Below are 19165 nucleotides of genomic sequence, written 5' to 3'. Positions count from 1 at the left end.
GGAAGCAGAAGAGTTGAAAAAACGTGACTGAGGGCCTCAGTCTTGGGCTGGAGAGAAGAGAGGTGGAAGGACTTAAGGTGAAAGTTGATGGGAGTGAGAAACTGAGAGGTGGCAGAGATGGATTGTCCAGTGCATTGCTCTGGAAGGTAGTTCTCCGAATTATCATTGGTGTATGTTTCATTGCATTGATCTGGCACTTTAGTACCTATTAGTGGATAAAAATATAATTGAAGCCAGGCACAGTGGCATATGCCTGTCATCCTGGTGACTTGGGAGGCTGAGGCAGGAGGATTTCAAGCTGGAGACCAGCCTCAGCAACTTATTGAGTCCCTAATCAACTCAGTGAGACCTTGTCTGTAAATAAAATATAAAAACAGGTGGGTATGGGGCTCAGTGGTAAAGTGCCCCTGGGTTCAATCCATAGTATAAAAATAAAGACCATGGATTCAACAGTGTGTGTGAGTGTGCAGGTGGATGTTTTCTAGAACCTTCTTTGAATTCATAAGAAGTCTTATCTAGAAGCTGGTTTGTAGACTGTGTACCACATTCCAAAATTAAAATTAAAATGGTAAATATGTGTTCTCCACCTTCATAATGTAAAGCAGTAGAGGGAAAGAGGCAAACATCAACTAAATAATGATGTCAATGATCCGAATAAAATAATTACATTTCAAAGTCAGACTAGAGAGGACAAAGAAATCACATGGGCACCAGCAATCCCCCAGCTGGACTGGATCTCAGGCGTGTTTTCAACCTCCTGTGAGCTCATTTATCTCTGGAAGTTCTGTTTTCCTCTGGATGCCTTCTTTTCATCTGCAAAATGGTGCAATGCCATTTGCTTCTAATAAATTCTCACTCATTTATTAAGATTCTGAGGAGGTGCCAGGCATGGTGGTGCACACCTCTAATACCAGTGGCTTTGGAGGCTGAGGCAGGAGGATGGTAAGTTGGAGGCCAGGCTCAGAAAATTAGCAGGGCCCTAAGACACTTAGTGAGACCCTGGGCTGGGGCTGTGCCTCAGTGATTTCGAGCCCCTGGTTTCAATCCCCTGTGCCAAACAAATACCCAGAAAAATGCTCCTGGGGCCCCCCCACCCCCCACCCTCCCTCAGCTCCTCAGCCAGGAAGCAAAACTCCAGGGCTCCGTCCTTCTGCGCTCACACCCGCAGAGCAAGCCAGAAACACTGTTGCCAGGGAAGCCAACCCAGTGACACAGCAGGAAGTGTGTGGGCGGAGCTCTACAGGCAGCTGTGTTGAGCGCCCGCCTGAGCCAATGGAGAGTGGCGGTGTTCCAATATCCTCCAAAGGGGCGCCGACAGAGGTGGGCTCTTGCCAGCTGCCCTACCAACAGCCACTTGGTAACCCCTGGGCAGGTGAAGGGTAGTGGCTCATGGTTCCGCATGGGTTGGGCTCCCAGCTGGCATCTTGAAGATCCAGGAGGTGGAGAGCACCATGTAGATGCTGCGCATTGTGCCACACAGCCATGGGCAGGGGCTGGGGCTCGTGGAGAGTGCCCTGGCCAAGCAGGCGGCCGTGGGGCTCCTGGGCCAGAAGAACGCACGAGAGGGGCAGCGGGCTGGGACAGGGGGGCACGGGGGGGCGGGGGGACCAACCAGGAGTTCGCCCAGACTCAGTGTCACTTTGGTGCCCGGACTTTACCAAGGGGCACTGCCCGCGGAGCCACCCTGCGGCCCTTTTTTGTGTTTATTCCAAGACAGGGTCTGGCTGAGCTGCTGAGGCTGGCCTCCACCTTGCAGTCCTCCTGCCTCAGCCTCCAGGTGCCCTGGGATGATAGGCCTATGCCACCATGTCCTGACCAAGCATTCTTTTTCCAGTCAGGCCTACTTTTGTTAAGTGGCAACTGTACCAAGTCCCAGCACTTAGTGTATATTATTATTATTATTATTATTATTATTATTATTATTATTATTATTATTTTGCAGAAAATAATGGCCCATCCATTGGCCACCAAGTTTAGTAATGACAGCTTAGGATTTGCACTCCACCGCCTCTAAGCTGCTGGACCCTAGAGTCATGGCCAGTGGTCTCCCTGGAGGCTGAGCAGCTACAGAAACCTGCAATTTATATGAGCTGTTGACTGTGGCCTTGGAGCCTCCTATTAAGAGAAAGGGCCAAAGAAAAGCCTCTGGTTTCTTGTCTATGTCTCTTTATTTGTGGTGGAGGATGTCAGGAATTGAACTTGGGGAGTCCTCAACCCCAGAGCCCCTCCCCAGCCCTATTTTACATTTTATTTAGAGACAGGGTCTCTCTGAGTTGCTCAGGGCCTCACTTTGGCTGAGGCTGGTTTTGAACTGATATCCTCCTGCCTCAGCCTCCCAAACCTGGGATCACAGGTGTGGGCCACTGTGCCTAGCAGACTTTTCTCTCACACCTCCACTGTCAGGGCATCCACAGCAGTGCCTGGAGGGTGCTGGTGCCCAGGGTTATTTGGACAAGTCTGTGAATCATTTGGACCAGGGACTTCATTTTTTTTCCTCACTGAAACACAGTAATAGTGACCATTTCTTCCCTCTGTGCTGCAGGCATGTGGCGACATAGTAGAGTTCATCAAAAGCAAGAAGATGGCAGGAAGAGCCATGCTGTGTGCGGGACCTCTGGGAACTGGAAAGGTCCTTGTGTTCTCGTTGATTTCTGCTGCCCAAGAGGACGAAACTCACGTCGTAGCCAAATGGAATGCATCTTAACTAGTCTTTGTTTAGTGACATGGGTCACATGTGTGTTTAAGAAAGGAATCTAATCTCAAACTCATACTTCTAGAATAAAAATCATCCTGGCCAGAGGGGGAGGAGAGTCCTCTGAGGGGTCTGGTCGCTGGGATGGTCCTTGAACTCTTTCAAGGTCTCCTTTGCTTGGGAAATGCATCTCTTTTTCTTTTCTTTTCTTCTTCTTCTTTTATTTTTAAACCAGTGATTGAACTTGGGGGCACTTAACCACTGAGCCATATCTCATTTTTGTATTTTATTTAGAGCCAAGGTCTTGCTAAAGTTGCTAAGGGCTTTGCTAAGTTGCTGAGGATGGCCTCCAACTCGTGATCCTCTGGCCTCAGCCTCCTGAGTGGTAGGATTATAGGTGTACACCACCGCACCCAGCTAAGAATCCCTTTCTGTTGGTCCAAGGCCTCCTAAAAATTTGTGATGGGCTGTGGCTGTGGCTCAGTGGTAGAGCGCTCGCCTTGCACATGCAGGACCCTGGATTTGATCCTCAGCACCACATAAAAATAAATAAGTGAAATAAAGGTATTGTGCCCAACTACAACTAAAATATAAATATTTAAAAAAATAAAACAAAGATATTATGTCCATGAACAATTTAAAAAATATTAAAAAAATCTTCTGTGGCACATTATTGGAGGAGCAAAAATGAGTCAGCCAATATTTTTTCGAAGGTGAACTTTGCCCACCACTATTTTGGCTATGCACATGATTGAAAAATAACAAAAACACACTTTTGATCTTTAAAGGGCTTCCAGTGTTTTCCAGGCAGAGAAACAGAAAGTCTCCTGATGGCACAAAATGGCTCAGTTGAGTGCTGAGCTTCAAACTGCTGACTGATTTTAAATGCTGGAATTGGGCAGAGGGTTTGATAATTCTTCTTCAGAGTCAGGCTTTCCAGGGGACAGAAGAGGACACACGGTGGAGCTTATTGGGATCTGCAAGGGAATCGGCCAGATCCTCAGGCTTCCCAGAGCTCCTGGTCTGGGCATGGCTTGTTCTCTGGAAGGGCCTCTTGGCACAGGAGAGTAGGAGCCTGCGCTGCTGTATGTAAAGAAGTGGGCTCTTACCAGGGGTGGTGGCCCCTGACTGTCATCTTATTGACTCTGGAGGCTGAGACAGGAGAATCACATGTTGGAGGCCAGCCTCAGCACTTTCACCAGGCTCTAAGTGACTTAATGCAACCCTGTTCAAAAATAGACACCATAAAGTTCTGGGCTGCATCTTGGTGGGTATTGATTGATGAGCTGGGAGGCCTGGGGCAGGCTCCTGACCTTTCAGAAGCAGAACCACAAGCAGATATGAAATAAAATCTTGAATTCTAATTTTGAAGTTGTACATATGGAGTTGCCAGGGTGTGCTGTGTGGCGTCTGATGGTGGATGAAGAATTCCTGTGTCTGGGGGAGATTTTTGAGGCTGGAATGCCATACAGTGTGTGCTTACAGGAACATTAGCTTGTCCAAGTCGTCTTCCATTTTTTTTTGGGTGGGAGCTTACCAAGAATTGAACCTCAAGAATTGAACTCAGGAACTCTTGACCACTGAGCCCCATCCTCAGTACTTTTTGCATTTTATTTAGAGACAGGGTCTCACTTAGTTGCTTCGCTTTCGCTGAGGCTGGCCTCTAACTTGTGATCCTCCTGCCTCAGCCTCCCAAGCTGCTGGGATGACATGCCTGCGCCACAGCACGAGCATGATAGCTGTTTCCTTCAGTGCAGTTTTTCTCTGTTATTTGGTACTTTTTGTCTTCAAAGTGTTGCTCTTAAGAAGTCTGATTTTCAGGGTTGGAACCTTTCTTTCTGGATGTTTTGGAGGTATTTTTGGATAGGGCGCCCTCCCCTGATTTCCCTTTCTTGATGTCCCCAGGGCTTTCTGAGTCTCACTGTTTAGTGTCGTTGGTGTAAACAGTCACTAGCTCTGAACCCCTGAGCTGTGGGCTGTTCCTGTTCTCTGTGTGTTCTTTCTGGAAGTCCAGCTAGGTGAGATTAACTCTGTAGTGATTTTCAACCTCACCTGGTTTTGCCCCCCAAAAGATATTTGCCAGTATCTGGAGAGTCGTACCTTGTGGTTTTCAAAATCTGGTTGGAGGACTCCTGTTATCCAGTGTTAGAGGCCAGCGATGCTGCCAAGCAACCTGCACTGCAAGGTTGTCCCCAAAAAACAGAGGAAAGACTGAGAAATCCTTTTTTTTAGCTACCAGGGATCAAACCCAGGGGTGCTTAACCCCTGAGCCCCGTCCCCAGCACTTTTTGTATTTTATTTAGAGACAGGTTCTCGATGAGTTGCTCAGGGCCTTGCTAAGTTGCTGAGGCTGGCCTCCAAATAGCCATCCTCCCACCTCAGCTTCCCAAGCTGCTGGGATGACAGGCGTGACCCCCACTCCCAGCTCTCAATTTCTTAATCCAGAAAATACAATTTAGCGGGCTGGAATTTTGGCTCAGCTTTAGAGCACTCGCCTAGCATGGGCGAGACCCGGTTTGATCCTAAGAACCACATAAAGATAAAGACATTATGTTGTGTCCATATACACCTAAATCAGTTATATCACTTCAGTCACCTATATCAGTTCAATACTTATTGCTAAGGGGAGGGATGCTTAACTTTATAATGGCTTGATTTTTGAGCATTTTTTAGATTTAAGTTCTTCCCATAATTTGGGCCTGGAACAAAATTAAAATTGTTTTGAAGAAAAAAAATTAAAAATAAATATAAGTAATGCGACCCTGTTCAAAAATAAACACCATAAAGATCTGGGATGCATATTTGTGGGTATTGATTGATCAGTTGGGAGGTCTGATAATATTAAAATATCAAAAAAAAAAAATACAAGTTAGACTTTCAAGATGACAAGCTATGGAAAGATCAGTGAGATTTATAGAGCTCCATGGGAAAGGGTAGGTATTTGTGCCTTTCTTAGATGAGTTTTTTTTTTAATAGTATCATATTTTTTTAGTTGTAGTTGGACACAATATGTTTGTTTTATTGATTTACTATTATGTGGCACTGAGGATGAAATACAGGGCCCCGTACATGCTAGGTGAGTGCTCCACCTCTGAGACCCAGCCCCATCCCAGCCCCTTTCATGAGCTTTTAATTGAAGAAATCTGTACAGACATGGAGCCATTCTTACCCAAGTATTTATCCTATTTGGATGCAAGGGTAATGGTCACCCCTTCAGTATTAGGTGGATGGGGGAAGGGATGCTGTTCAGTGGGACGTGGTCACTCTTTCTACACTGGAAACTGAGAATGGGGAGTTGGAGGCTGTGAAAGAACAGGGAAGAGTCATTCTGGGTAGAAGGTGGACATGAAAACCAGGCATAGTGGCTCACACCGGTGAACAGCAATTCGGGAGTATGAGGCAGGAGGATCTCAGGGTGGAGGTCAGCCTCAGCAGCTCAGTGAGACCCTGCCTCTAAATAAAAATGCTGGGCCTGGGGCTCAGTGGTGGAGCAGCTGCCTGGCACATACAAGGCTCTGGGTTCCATTCCCAGAACCAGTAAAATAAAACAGGTGTTCAGAGCCACCTGTGGCCTCCCCTGGGCCTTGTGGTGTTGGAATCGCATCCCACTGTGTTCCGTTCTAGACATTTTCCCTTTGCTATTAGAACACATGCTTTGAGCTTGCCAACTCAGGTGACTAACCATTCACGCACCAAGGTAAGCATCATGACTTGCTCAAGCCCAAAGATGTGGTGCCCTGTCACTAAAAGAGGGCCACTGTGTCCAGATCAGGTTTCCCAAAAGAAGCTAAATAGCTGGATTTCTATATGAAAGATCCTAAGGTTCAAAAAATAGCAAGGGCTGGGCACAGTGGCACATGCCTTTAATCCCAGTGGCTTGCTTGGGAGGCTGAGGCAGGAGGATAGTGAGTTTGAGGCGAGCCTCAGCAAAAGCAAGGCCTTCAGCAACTCAGGGAGACCCTGTCTCTAAATAAAATACCCAATAGGGCTGGGAATGGGGCTCAGGGTTTGAGTGCCCCTGGGTTCAATCCCCCCACAAAAAAGCCAAGTTTAAAGGCACATCTAAGACTACATGGTCCCAACCAAACCATCCTGCAGGCACCTTGTTGGCTCCTTATAATCTAAACAGTATTTTAATTTGCCAGGTGAGGCCATCAGCATCAGTACTACTGTGTGCTCAAGACCACACTGGAAAACAGGGAGAAGATCAGAACTAGATCCAGCCTCTGCCCCACGGGCTAGAGGATTTTGCCTGACAGTGATCACTGATCATCCTCAGGTTGGCTGCTCAGAGGTTTCACCAAAGGGTATTGAAAAGAAAAATCTAAGAGGAGCCTTCCCTGGGCCATCTTTGAAGCAGTAGCTCCAGTTGACCTTGTCCCAGCAGCTTGGGAGGCTGAGGCAGGAGGAACAAAAGTTTGAGGCCAGCATCAGCAACTTAGTTATGCCCTCAGCAACTCAGGAGGCTCTGTGTGGCCCGCACACCTGGGGTCTGACCTCATTCTCATTTCAGAAAAGAGGGAGGATGAAATGGCACTCAGAGGCCATGGCATTTCCCAGTCCTGGGCCCACATAAGAGCATTTGCTTTCCATAACTTGTTATTTGATGAGATATCTGTTCCATTTGGTTCTCTTTAGCATCTGCCAACTGAATTTAGGGTACTGAGCATCAATTTATAGTTGACCACACGGCATGGTAAGGGGGAGCTTGTGCAGACCAACCCACCACTTCCAGATTTGGTCTCACATATCATCCAGTATTCACTGACCTTTTAACATATAATGAAGGTCATGTAATAAATCCTTCCTGATTTGTAAGTGTTATTTATTTATTTGGTCCAAGGGATTGAACCCAGGTATGCTTAACCCCTGAGCTCCATCCCCAACCCTTTTATATTTCATTTAGAGACAAGGTCTCAATGAGTTGCTCAGGGCCTTGCTAAGTGGCTGAGGCTGGCCTCCACCTTGCCATCCTTCTGCCTCAGCCTCCTGAGTCTCAGGGATCACAAGTGTGCGACACCATGTTCAGCCTCTTGAATAAATTTTTTTATAGATGGCTTTGAATTATGTTTTCAAGGCTATAAAATGAAAACCTTTCCTTTCTTGCCTCTGTAGAAAGCCCTGGCCCTGGCAATTGCTCAAGAGCTTGGGAATAAGGTGACTTTCTGCCCCATGGTGGGGAGCAAAGTTTACTCCATGGAGATCAAGAACACAGAGGTGCTGATGGAGTACTTCCACAGGGCTATCCATGAGTGTCACGTTGGAGTGACAGATGGCTGTTACTTCTCAGGTGCTTTGAATCCTTTCATCTTAAAAATGCTTCTGTGATGTGTTGATTGGACTGCTCATGTTCTTTTGGTGCTGTTGACAAGACAGGCAAGAGCAGCCAGCCTACCTTGGGAGGCTGAGAGAAGGATCACAAGTTGGAGGCTAGCCTCAGCAACTTAGTGAGGCCCTGAGCAACTCAGCGAGACTCTGTCTCTAAATAAAATATAGAAAGAGCTGGGGAAAGGGCTCAGTTGTCGAGGGCCCCTGGGTTCCATCCCTGGTACCCAAATAAATAATAAATAAATAAAAAGACTAAGAAGTCTACTTGGGGAGCTTTTGATTTAATGCTGAAGGAAAGAAAATGCAGTGGAAAGGTGTAGCGTTTGGAAGTGGGGAGATGTCATGGGACCCTGTTTTACCCCCCACAGCCATCTGATTTCCTGGTGGCTGGCAATCTGTCTTCCTGCGGTGCCTCTCTGTGGGACTGGCTCTGCCTTTTGATCTTCCCCAGCAGGTCCCTGTAAGCACTCAACTATGGGCTCTCTCTCTCTCTCTCTCTCTCTCTCTCTCTCTCTCTCTCTCTCTCTCAACCATGGCCGCTGAGCCACCCCAGCCCCTGTGTATCACTTATGGTAAACTGAAGAGTTCTAATTCTGAACTGTGTCCAAAAGCTAAGCTTTGTGTCACATTGAACTTAGGCTTTTTATTTTTATTTTTTGGTACCAGGGATTTAACCCAGGGGCACTTCACCCCTGAGGCCTGTCCCCAGCCTTTTTTGTATTTTATTTAGAGACAGGGTCTCCCCAAATTGCCAAGGCTGGCCTCCAACTCTCAATCCTCCTGCCTCAGCCTCCTGAGCTGCTGGGATTATACATGTGTACAACCACACCTAGGCTTTACATTTAAAATTTTTCTCTCTATTGTTTTTTCTTAATTTATCTTTTTCTTTTCCCTTTTCAGTTCCTATTTTTCAGGGTCTCACTATGTTTCCCAGGCAGTCCTGGAACTCCTGGGTTCAAACCATCCTCTTGCTTCAGTATCCTGAGTAACTATGGCTAAAGATGTGTGCTATGGTGCCTGGTACTTTTCCATATTTAAACATGTGCCAATGATTTTATTTATCTCAATAATTAAACATATGAACCATATTCCAACAGCTCAGGAGGCTGAGGCAGGAGGATAGCAAGTTGGAGGCCAGCCTCAGCAACTTAGCCAGACACTGAGCAACTCAGTGAGATGCTGTATCTAAATAAAATATAAAAGGGGCTGGGTATGGGGCTCAGGGGTTGAGGGCCCTGGAATTCCATTCCTGGTACCAAAAAGAACCAAAAACTGTGACCAATAAGATATCACAACCTTTCAAATACCTGAATAATATTATTTTTAAGAACTTAAATTTAAAAAAGAAAACACCATTTTTCTGGGCTGGGACAGGGGCTCAGTGGCAGAGAACCCACCTAGCATGTGTGGGGCCCTGGGTTCTATCCTCAGCACCACATAAAAAATTAAAAAAAAAGGTATTATGTCTGTGTACAACTTAAAAAAACAATTAAAAAAATTCTGTGAGACAAAAACTTGATAAAATGGCCTTCACACAGACGCTTGTGTTTCAGTGGCTCAGCGGGAAATGAAATGTTTCAAAATTTGAATAAGTATTGGTCACCAGGCACATTTGATGGGAGTCACCCTTGGGATGGGGGGTGGGGACACAGCAGGGGCTTTTGATGGCAGCTGGTGAGGAGAAATTTCTAGATCCTGCCACAGAATGAAAGGGCAGGACGTGGCCTCCCCTCAGACAGGAGCCTTCTGTCCCTGCACCTTTGAATTCCTGCAAAGCTGCAGAGGGAGGGAGAGAAGGTCATCTGTCCCCATCTGTGCCACTCCTTTGATGTGATAAAGGTCCCTGTCAGGGACTTAGAAACCCGAGCCAGCAGATGAAACCTGTGTCCTTTGTGCTGACATGGCCAGAGACAGCATCTGCAGCCACTCTACTGGCCACCAGCTGGGCCCACTGTCCGCCAGGCCTTTCTTTGTCTACTTGTCACCATCGAGACACTTCCAGAAAAATATGAATGGTTGAGAGACGGGGATGCCTTTCTTCCCCTCCTGGAGGAATTTCATGTCACTGTCCCCTGACAGTGAGTATGGGCAGGCATTCCATTTGGAGGAATTTCCTCTTTGCAGAATAGAAAAGGTTCTATTAAAAACATCAAAGTAGGCTTAATAGCCCAGAATTTTCCAAGATTGACACAGTTTTCTGATACCTTTATGTTGTCTGGCTAATTTCTTTCTTTTTTTTTTTTTTTTTGTAGCGGGGATTGAACCCAGGGCCCTCGAACCCTGAGCCCCATCCACAGCCCTATTTTGCATTTTATTTAGAGACAAAGTCTCCCTGAGTTGCTCAGGGCCTCAGTGTTGTGGAGGCTGGCCTCTAACCCATGATCCCCCAGCATCAGCCTCTAGAGCTGCTGGGTCTCAAGGTGTGCACAGCTGCTCTGGTCTTTGTTTGGGAAGTTTGTCTTGGTGTTCAGGAGCTGGGAATTTGGTCCATCAAACACAGAATGTGGCTTCTCTTTTGGGTGTCTTCCAAAAGCCCCATTTATAGGCTCTCAGGTGGACCCCAGGCAGAGGAGAGCTGGTCCTTAGCTTCCTGTCTTGAATGTCCTTGTCCTGGTTGAGTTTCTGGAGAAGAGAAGGCAAGGGATGGCTTGACAAGATAACATCCCCCTTGAACAGTGAGAAGTGGCCTGAGTGTCTGATCCTGTGGTCGTGTGTCTCTGCCTTTGGGACATTTCCCTATCAGCTCACAGGGAGCCTGATGGCCACCTGCCAGCAGAAGTCCTCTGTGGCCTTCCCATTTGTCAGGAGAGCAGCGACCCTCATCTCTTCCTTTTTTTTTTTTTTTTTTTTGTTGAGGAGGGGCAAAGGGATTGAACCTGAGGCATCTAAACACGGAACCACCTCCCAGCCCTGTTTTGTATTTATTTGGAGACAGGGTCTCACTAAGTTGATCAGGGCCTCACTGAGTTGCTGAGACTGGCCTCCAGCTCGCCATCCTCCTGCCTCGGCCTCCCAAGCTGGGATGACAGGCGTGGGCCACAACTCCCTGTAATGTTGCTCTCCACCCATGGTGGTGTCTCCGCATTGTATATTGGAGGGTGACTTCTCAGTTCTTGTGCTTTTTGAGATTGAGGTAAGATGGTTGTTGGTGGGGAGGAGATGGATGTGAAGAGAAGGATGGTTTCGCTTCTCACCATGTCCCCATCGGCCGTCCCTCCCAGGACTGCAGATAAAGAGGCTAAGGAGGTCTATGAGGGGGAGGTTACAAAGCTGATGCCATGTGAGACCAAGAACCCCATGGGCAGCTATGGCAAGACCATCAGCCACGTGATCATAGGGCTCAAGACAGCCAAGGGCACCAAGCAGCTCAAGAGGAGTCCGTCCTGAGCCCTGTCCTCAGCACTGTGGCACTGGGCAGGTAGTGTGACCTCTGTGTGCCTCTTTCCTTGGCCTCTGCACTGTTGATGCCATATGGGACACTCAGGATAACACTGTGTAGTATAAAGTGACACCTTGTAGAGTGCTTGGACATAGGTCCCTTCATGAGGTAGCTCTTCCTTCTCTCATTGCTCCTGGGAGTTGTGTGGTGAAGTCAAGAAATTGCTTCTGCCATCTCATCCCCCACATGATGACCATTGGGCAGCCAGGCACAGTGGAGCATGCCTGTCATCCCAGCTGTACAGGAGGCTGAGGCAGGAGGATCACATGATGGAGGCCAGCCTCATCAACTTAGTCAAGGCCCTGAGCAGCTCAGGGAGAGCCTGTCTCTAAATAAAATAAAAAATGGGGCTGGGGACAGGGCTCAAGTGTCTGTCACCCCTGGGTTCAATTCCCAATTCTGCCACTTCACCTCCCCCAAAAGTCAAAGTGGACATAATTTTTTTTCTTTCTTTTTCATTATGTTTTTACTCATCCACTGTTGTTATGATTGACTCACACTAGTTCTGTACCTGTCCCCTGTTGCCTGGCCAGGTCCCCAGCTGTAGGCTTGGGGAGGTATTTTACCTGTGGCTCCTCACAGCTGTGTGCCCGTGTGTGTAGGCACCGTGAATCTCATTTCCCCTGTTTTCTTGATCAAGGCCTCAGGCTCAGAAAGAGGCTCCACAGTCATTCTGTGTCCAGTGCTGGCTGAGGGGCAGGGTTACTGCAAGTCCTCTGCTGCTGGGTGTCCCCTGTAAGTCCTCTGAGCTCTCTGGAACTCAGTTTCTCACCTCTAGACCACTATCCATCCACCATATCTCTCCATCTTTCCCCCTTTTAAAATTTGATGGTTCTTTGATTCTCTGAAGTGGTTTCTCAGTCACTGCTTTATGGAGACCATGAATATGTCACTTCTTCCAAGGGCTATTTCTCTGTTTCCTAATGGGGCCTTCGTCTCAGGAGCTTGGCTCCGCAAACCTCTCTCTCTCTCTCTTTAATCCCTCACCACATCCTGTCCACCCTGTGTTAATGAGGTTCTGAGAAGTTGGCCACTTCTCAGGGATGACACCTTGAACCAGTTCATCTGGAAAATCAACTGTATAAAGTGCCAGAGATGAAAAGAGAAAAACTGTCCTCTTCAACGTAGGAGAGAGGACACAGGAACACAGTGGAAACTTGAGCCATCCATTGGTCTGCTCCATCCAGCTTCTCTAAGAAAAGAGCCTAATGGAGAAGAGGAAAATCATCTTCCAAAACAAAGCTGGTACCCACCTCTGATCCCGGCAGCTCAGGAGGCTGAGGCAGGAGGATGGCAGATTCAAAACCAGCCTCAGCCAAAGCGAGGCCCTAAGAAACTCAGTGAGACCCTGACTCTAAATAAAATGACATACAGGGCTGGGGATGGGGCTTGGTGGTTGAGGGCCCCTGAGTCCAATCCATGGTAGCTCCAGCCCCCCCAAACCAAAGTCTTTCTGGGCAGTTTCCCACAAGGATGAGATATTGGGACAGAAGGACCTCAGGTGCGTTGTGTGGAGTTGTGAAGTGTCTGAATTTGAAGGAGGCTTATGAATCCTGGCCTGGGGACTCCCCAGCCCTGACCTTGTTTGCACAGTGCCCCAAGGAGGCCAGAGAGGCTGGGCCCTGGTGAGCTCCTGGCAGCTCTGTTGGGGTGCAGTTGTGAACACAATCCACCCATTTTAAGTGTGTGTGGCTCGCAGGATTTTAATGCATAACATAGTTTACACCCCCCATCTTATTTCTAGAAAATTGTCATGACATTCCAAAGGACCTCATTCCCATGAATGGCCAACTGCTGTCCCTCCCCCTGGCCTGTGGCCACCACATACCTACTTTGTTTCTGGATTGGCCTTTTAGGGGCCCTCTCCCATCAAGGGAGCCCTGCACTGTGTTAGTCCATGTCGTGTCCCCTGAGCCCCCGTTTGACTCTGGACTCTGTCTGAGAAAGAGCTCACATGTGTTTCCACAGGGTGGCCATCTGTAACAGCTGCTCTGAAAGCTCAGCCTCAGGACCTGTCTGCCAGCCAGGTCCTGAAGAGGTTGCTGTGCTTGCATAGTGCACACCCCTGGGGAAGAGCAAGGCCCTGTCGAGCACCATCACTCTGAGATGTGTGTGGACATCCTCAGGGCCCGGAGGACACTAGGATTTGCTGTTTTTTAAGAGAGAGAGAGAGAGAGAGAGAGAGAGAGAGAGAGAGAGAGAGAGAGAAAGAGAGAGAGGATTATATATATATATATATTATATATATATATATATATATATATATATATATATATATATATATATATATATATATTTAGTTTTCCGCGAACACAACATCTTTGTTTGTATGTGGTGCTGAGGATCAAACCCGGGCCGCATGAATGCTAGGTGAGCACGCTACTGCTTCAGCCACATCCCCAGCCCCTAGGATTTGCTTTTTTGTGGTCCTGGGGCTCAAACCCAGGGCCCTGGCCATAGAAAACTAGCGATCTGCAACTGAGCTGTGTCCCAGCCCCAGGGCCTAGCTCTGTGGTCTAGACTGGCCTCCACCTTGGTGATCCTCCTTCCTCAGCCTCCCGACCCAGACAGTTTGGGGGGATTCCAATTTATGTTTTCCCTTCTGAGCTGGACTTCTCTGTGGGTGCTTCTGTGTGCTGTCACATAGAGGAGGAGACCAAACCCCAGAGAGCTGGAATCACAGGCCACGTCAAATGCAGCCTCAGGTGGCTAAGCAGGAAGCTCTGGTGTCCCTAACCCAAGAACTGGAGCTGCAATGGTCATCCTGGAGGGTGCCGTGGGGCATGGCCATGGACACATGTACCCTCTAAGGGCAGCTGGGTCCCTGTGAGAATGCTCCTACCACTTTGCAACCCCTGAAGGCAAGGCAAGGAAGAGTAATGGTGACGTTCTCTTGTCCCCTGCAGGCAGACACGGTCACCCTGAGGTTCACCTCCTGGTGTGCTAAGCCCTCAGTCCAGGCTCTTGTGCCCTGGCACATACCTTCATACCCACCCACTCCTAGGGTCACTGGCTACCTCAGGTGTCTGTCTGTCTCTTGTGTTTAGTCCTGTGAACTGAACCCATAGTGCTTAAGCAGGGAGCCAGAAGCCTGTCCTTTTTATTTTGCTTTGTATTGTTTTGAAAGAGAGTCTCCCCTTGCTAAGTTTCTGAGGCTGGCCTCCAACTTGGCAATCCTCCTGCCTCAGCCTCCTGAGTCCCTGGAATGACAGGTGTGCACCGCTGTGCCTGGCCCCTCAGGTCTCTTATGGAAAGGAGCCTTCCCTCGGGGTCAGAAGGAACTGGAACGTGCATGATGGATGTCTGAGTTCCCCTTTGTCTGGTTTAGTTTGGTTTTAGCTGAACCCCAGCATTTTTGAAAGTCTGTAGAAGAAGTGAGTAAAGGCCAGGGACATCATCTACATGGAGGCCAACAGCGGGGCTGTGAAGGTATGCTCCCCGGGGACAGTGGCACACCTAAGTGTCTGCCAGAGGGAGACCTGGGTGACCAGGGCATCACTTTGCTCAGCGGGGATGGGTGGGGGAAAGTCAGCAGCTGTCCCTTTACCTAAGTCACCATGGTTTTTCTTTGTCTTCCTCTCCCAGTGACTTAAGCAGGCAGAGTGTGCAAAATCCAAACCCTGTGGGGGACAGGGACCAGACAGCCTTTATCCCTTCCCACTGCACCAGGCAGCATCTTCCATCTTCCTTTATCTCCCTGGTGTCCCTCCCTGAATACCGAGCCTGGGGACCCTGCCAGGTGGCTCCTCCTGTATCTGCTGCTGTGTCCCATGGTGGCTGCACATCCCTGGTGCATGGATGAGCCTAAGGCCTCATGTCACCCATAAATCACCACCTAGAAGAGCCCGGGCCCCTGGCTCCAGTGAGTCCCCTGGATGCTCCTTTATCAGGAGTGAAAAGAAAGGGGAGAGAATATTCCAGAAAGTTTCAGGTGTTGCCCCGGCGGGTCTGGGAGCCCAGCATGGCACCAGGCTGTGGGGCGCAGACAGAGGGCACCATTGGGGGCCCTCGGTGGGCAGCGGGGACCTTTCTGTCACTGAGCTCTGTGTGGTCCCAGTGCCCCGTGGTCTGCTGGCAGAGGCAGGGCAGGTGCGACTCCTAGGCCACAGAGTTTGCCCTGGAGGCTGAGGAGGACATGGCCTGCCCAAGGGCAATGTACAGAAGAAGGAGGAGGTCATCTAGGATGAGACGTTGCATGATCAGGATGTGGCCCATGCCAGGCACCAGGGACAGGCCCTGCTGGTCCAGCGCATGCCCAAGGCCCTGGGAACCAGTTGTCAGGGCTGTGCTGTCCTCCTGGAAGCACTCTAGGAGGCTCAGCAATGAGCACAACATGAGCTTTGGCCCCTTTGTTCCAATGTCCAGATGCTGTCACAGCTGATCTCTGGGCATTGTCTGTCCCTGGCTCCCTGCCAGCCTTCTGGGGGCTTCTCTCCACCTCGGGCTGGGGGTTCCTGGTGGGACCCTTCACAGGGCTTCAGACAGCCTCTTGGAGGCTCTGGCCTCTGCAGAGCCTCAGCCCTGAGTCCTCCAGCTCCCAGCTGGTGCTGCTCTGGGCCCCACTGGACAGAGTCAGGTTTGTGCTTCATCTTGAAGTGGGCCTCCTCCTCCCCACCAGGAATGGGCTTTCTGCTGGGAATCTGGTTTTGCTTTTTGTCCTTTGGACCTTTGCCCAGGAGAGGCCAGAGACTATTGGGATTGGAGTTTCTTCCTACCTGGCCGGAGTTTTTTTTTTTTTTTTTTTTTTTTGTACTGAAGCTTAAACCCAGGGGTGCTTACCCATGGAACCCCTTCCACAGCCCTTTTTATATTTTATTTAGAGACAGAGTCTTGTTGAGTTGCTCAGGACCTCACAAGTTTCTCCAACTTGTGGTCCTCCTTTCTCAGCCAATCAAATTGCCAGAATTTTTAAAGATATGTGCCACCACGCATGACTCTGCTTGATTCTTGCAGGTCAGGGGAACCTCAAGGGGATCCTTCTGAGTTCAGGAGCCCCTCATCCTTCCTAGGGGAGCTGTGCTTGGCCTGTTCACCTCAGGCTTCCAAGATGAGTGACATCAGGGACCCGCAGGAGGCAGGAGGATGGGCTTTGGTAGCTGCCTTAGAAAGTCCTCTCTCCTAAGGTGGAACAAGACATCCTGTCCATGATGGGCCAGTTGATGAAGCCAAAGAAGACAGAGATCTCTGGGGGGACACATGGTGAGGCCTGAGCCTGGAGCCGAGTTGAGGCCCTGCCTCTGACGTGCTCCTGGCTCTGAGCACCCCCCATTGCACGGTGCTGAGTCCTCACTCCCTTTAGAAGCCGTGGCCACACTGTGTGCTCTGGCCCCACTGAGGTCAGCATCTGCTTCCTTTGAGGTCCTAGAAAGGTATCGACTTTGACACAAGGCCATGGGTCTCCCTTGCTCCTTTGTGGACTTATTTATTTATTTTATTCTGGTGATTGAACTCGTGGGGCCCTCGACCACTGAGCTCCATCCCAGCACTTTTATTTCTTATATGCCTGTTTTCTTTTTTTTTTAGATGAGGGTACAGGGATTCAATTCAGGGGTTCTTGACCCCTGAGCTCCGTCCCCAGCCCTATCCTGTATTTTACTAAGAGACAGGGTCTCAACTGAGTTGCTCAGGGCCTTACTAAGTGGCTGAGGCTGGCCTCCAATTTATGATCCTCCTGCCTCAACCTCCCAGGCTGCTGGGGTTATAGGTGTGTGACACCACACTTGGCATGATTCTTGTTTTTAAATGATGACATCAAACCTGGAATGGGTCCACTACCCAGCCTGGGGTCAGAGAGCCAGTAGGAGAACCAGGCTGCAGGGTTGGGTCTGGAGGGAAATGAGGTGTGGAGAAGAGAGCAGGTGGCGTTTCCTGCACTGGCTGGGACCTTGTCTGAGGCGAGATCAACAATGTGGTGAACAAGTGCATCGACCAGGGCATGTCCGTGCTGGTCCCCAGTGTGCTGTTCATGGACGAGGTGCACATGCTGGACATCGAGGGCTTCACCTCCCTGCACTGAGCTTGGAATCTTCCATTGCTCCCATCGTGATTTTTGCCTCCAACCAAGGCAACTGTGTTATCAGGTAGGTGCTGCAGGTTGTCCCTTCTCCCTGGGCCTGTCCCCACCCAAGACGTCACAAGTCAGGATGGGATGAAGGGAGTGCATGTTGCCCCCCTGGGAGGAGACAACAGGGCGACTGAAGGCTGCAGCTGCCCTGTCCTGATGGGCAGGGTCTCCACGGACCTCTGAGGCTCGACATTCCTGTGGGGAGCAAAGGCCTGAGGGGGTGGGGCCGCGCTGGTGACCTGAGTGTCAGCTCCCTCACACTGGCTCATAGGTGGGAGCACAGGTTTTCTGTGAATTTGTTCTCCTTAGCTCCCCCGTGAAAGCAGCGTGCATCCTGCCATGTCACCTACAATGGGGTGTGATTTTCATTCCTGTGGCTGGCCCTGCTGTGGGGTGTCCCTGGTTGTGTTCCTATGTGAACATGGAAAAGTGACGTCCATTCATTTCCCTTTCTCCCAGTCCCGCCCCTGCCTTCCATTTGTCTCATTGAATGAAATTCTATTCTCTTCCTCCACCTCTGCCCACTATCTACTTCTCCACTCTGGCCAATGTCCCCACACCCTGGCAGCTAAGGTCCTGCCCATGTGGGGGATGCCTCCATGTGCTCATGCACACTGTGCTCAGCCTACTGGGGAGGAACCTTCTGGAATGGCCAGCTGTCAGTGGCTGCCCCCTCCCACTCTCTCAGTGGCCCTCTAACCCTGAGATGATGGGCAGTGATGGGGATAGGCTGAAGGGACCAGGAGCCAACAGAAGGCTCTCAATGGCCCAGCTGGAACAACCTGAGCAACCAGAGAGAGTCGTTCTGGGTTGTCACCCAGTGTGCAGTGACGCGAGTCACACTGACATTAGAGGAACTTGGTTAACACAGGGGCTGGGCTCGGCCACCTGTGGGTTCCAAGTCAATGAGGTAAATGTGCAGCCCAGCACACTGAGCCCATGACGCCACCCTCCACAGATGGACAGGAGAGGAGGGACCATGTGGTCTGAAGCATCCCCTCGGCCCAACCAGGAGGTGGTGGTCAATGCCAACTGGACATGTCCACAGAAAGTGCCTCAGCAGACACAAGGGTATGGTGGACTCCCCAAACCCAGGGTCCCTGTCAGGCCATGAGCTCAGCTGAGGGTCATGAGCAGAGCACCTGACCAGTCCTCCCCCAAACTGTTGAGGTCATGAAAAACAAGGGCCATTGAAGAAAAGGTCACAGCCCAGAGAAGCCTCTAGAGATGGGACAATAAGGTCCCTGGCTGGTATTTTAGGACAAAAAAAGGCATCAGGTAAAAAGGAAGGCGGTGGGTGCAGATGGTGACTGGGTGCCAACTACAAAGGATGATGGGTGACACACAGGAATGCACTGCCACCATCACACTGCTCTGCAAATCTAAAACTGTTCTAAAATTCTAAGTGCCCCCCTTGTGGCCCTGGTCATCGATCCCAGGGCCTCACATGGTTGTAAAATGTTCCAAGAAGCCGTTGCAGTGGGGCTTGCCTGTCATCCCAGCAGTTCCGGAGGCTGAGGCAGGAGGATTGCAATTGGAAGCCAGCCTCAACAATTTAGCCAGGCTCTAAGCAACTCAGCAAGACCTTGCCTCTAAATAGAATATAAAATAAGGCTGAGGATGTAGCTCAGAGGTTGAGTGA

General features: G+C 49.6%; 1 pseudogene across 1 annotated transcript; it reads left to right on the top strand.

Moving 5' to 3' along the window:
* Positions 1 to 1457: 1457 nt before the first annotated feature.
* Positions 1458 to 17543, top strand: LOC308640707 (ruvB-like 1; annotated as a pseudogene). The gene is made up of 8 exons: positions 1458 to 1565; positions 2543 to 2629; positions 7808 to 7944; positions 11242 to 11400; positions 14849 to 14888; positions 15538 to 15692; positions 16589 to 16658; positions 17354 to 17543. The product of its transcript is annotated as a ruvB-like 1 (transcript).
* The last annotated feature ends 1622 nt before the right edge of the window (positions 17544 to 19165 follow it).

The sequence above is a fragment of the Spermophilus citellus genome, assembly GCF_964194105.1.
Source record: "Spermophilus citellus genome assembly, contig: SCAFFOLD_61, whole genome shotgun sequence".
NCBI lineage: Eukaryota > Metazoa > Chordata > Mammalia > Rodentia > Sciuridae > Spermophilus > Spermophilus citellus.
The sequence above is the reverse complement of the archived record's forward strand: the minus strand, read 5'-3'. Positions and strand labels throughout refer to the sequence as shown.